Genomic DNA, 2,500 nt, shown 5'->3' on the forward strand with positions numbered 1-2,500 from the left:
CACAGACACACACAAACACAGACAGACACAGACACAGACACAGACACAAACACACACACACACAGACACACACACAGTCACACACAAACACAGACAGACACAGACACAGACACACACACACACACACACACACACAGACACAGACACAGACACACACACACACACACACAGACACAGACACAGACACAGACACAGACACAGACACAGACACAGACACAGACACACACACACACACAGACACAGACACAGACACAGACACACACACACACACACAGACACAGACACAGACACACACAGACACACACACACACACACAGACACAGACACAGACACACACACACACACACACAGACACACACACACACACACACACACACACACAGACAGACACACAGACACAGACACACACACCAACTCCCTAGGACATAAGCATCTGTCTCTCTGTCTCTCTCAAGTTCAAAGACATCTGTGGCGTGACAACTTAATCAGGTAGCCTCTACATCCCCACGGCAACCACTCAGTCCGTCTGTCTGTGTAAGTGTGTGAGCATCTGAGAGAGAAAGAGAGAGGAAGGAGAGAAAGAGAGAGGAAAGGAGAGAGAGAAAGAGAGAGAGAGAGAGAGAGATGAAAAGTAGAGAGAAGAGGTATGGTAAAAGACAGAGCAAGAGGGAGTGAGAGACCAAGATGCAAAGACGGGGGGTGGGGGAAGCTGTCCAGAGAAAGACAGATGTGGAGAAGGAGCAGAAGACGAGAGAGAAAGAGTAAATGAAGTCAAATGAAGCACCAAACCTGCGCCCATCCCCCCCCCCCATCTCTGTCACCTGCCTTGTCCAATTCCTCTCTCTGCATGCCATGTCTCCCTCTCTCCATCTGTCATTCTGAGGAGGATCGCCACTCCCTCCCTCTATCCCTTTAGCCTCCTGTTCCTTCCTGCCCGTATCTCTCTACTGCAGGTGTTGCTTGTGCCATTACCGAGCTGGCTGGATGTTGGGGACAACTCATCATAGAAGCAGAGCACTTCACCAGGACAAGCCGAAAGCCATGGTCTCTCAGAGTATCCATCATCCAATGGTGAGGTTGAACCATGTGGTTGTTTTGATCCCCACTGAAACCCAACGAAACCAAAACTGCTGTCTCGCCTGAAAATGTCCTGAAAACTTCATTCTGAAATCCTCCTGCTACATCAATAAAGCAGAAGACTCTCGCTTATTCATGTCAGACCAGGCTAAATCATTTCACCCTGTTTCTCTGTGCTGTGAGAGAAATGCCTGATTTGCGCTATCCATGAGATGCTGTCATGAACTTGATTTTGTGAATCTATCATCTGATCTGGCAAACTGTTCGGGGGGGGGGGGGGGGGGGTAGTGGTGGGCTAGTGGATAGTAAGTTGGAGGTTAAATCCCACCTGGTAACACCACCGCTACTGGGCCCTTGAGTAAGGCACTTAGCCCTAAATTACTCCAGGGAGACTGTCCCTGTAATCTCTAATTGTAAGTCGCTTTGGATAAAAAAAACATCTGCTAAATGGTTAAAAAATAAAATAAAAAGTACTTCCTGACTTGGTTTCAACAGAACATTTCCTTACCAAATGTAAAAGAAATATCAATATTCGCAGCGGGCACCAATTAGCAATGGCCGCTCTGTGCGTTACATAAAAAATGCATATCCAACCCCCCCATTTATGTGTGCCCTCTCTCTCTCCCATCTTTCTGCTTTTTCATTGGAAAATCCTCGCATCATCTTTATATTGACTGCATATTATTTCCCCTGTCTTTTCAGCGTTTCATCATTCTTTCGCTGTTTTTCCTCATCACTCTGAAGAGTAATCCCTCACAGTATTGGCACTTTTATTTTGCGCGGACAGAGAGAGAGAGAGAGAGAGAGAGAAAAGAAGGAGCTGGTGTGTCATCTGATGGCTGACACACAGAGCTGAGGGCTTTCATGTTGGAACAATAGCATGTGTGGAAGAGGAATAGGCTCTCTCCATGTTCTAAAGCCCTCCTAAGAGGAAAGAGCTGAGCAGGGGGGTGGTGCATCAACACGACTGCAGTCTGTGGTCTTGAAAAACCCAGGACTCCAAACTCGATGCTTTCAAGTCTGTCTGTCTGTCTGTCACTCTATCTCAAACTTCAATGCTTTCTGTCTGCCTGCCTGGTTATCTATCTGTCTCAAACCTCTATGCTTTCTGTGTATGTGTGTGTGTGTGTGTGTGTGTGTGTGTGTGTGTGTGTGTGTGTGTGTGTGTGTGTGTGTGCGTGCGTGCGTGCGTGTGTGTCAGTGAGTCTCCTTGTCTCTCCCCTCGGCCTCTCAGCCTCTCTCTATGGAGTGGTTGTTATTCAGCCCATCAGCTCTGTGACTGAGTGCTTCAGAGGACGGCTGCTGTAGCTTGGCTAGGCGGTGAGGAGAAGCTCATTATGTTCCTACGGCCTGGAATGGAAGGCAAAACACGGAGGTGTAGGGTGTTTTGTTGTGCTATTGTGATTTAACAATAACTAATATC

General features: G+C 47.6%; 1 protein-coding gene across 1 annotated transcript in view; it reads right to left on the bottom strand.

The window, feature by feature from the left end:
* dock2 (dedicator of cytokinesis 2) overlaps window positions 1-2,500 on the bottom strand; it is a gene marked incomplete at its 5' end in the record, with an annotated part of 94,213 nt that overhangs the window by 46,535 nt on the left and 45,178 nt on the right. The gene's annotated exons all lie outside the window — the stretch shown is intronic.

Source organism: Nansenia antarctica, assembly GCF_963989245.1.
Source record: "Nansenia antarctica genome assembly, chromosome: 3".
NCBI lineage: Eukaryota > Metazoa > Chordata > Actinopteri > Argentiniformes > Microstomatidae > Nansenia > Nansenia antarctica.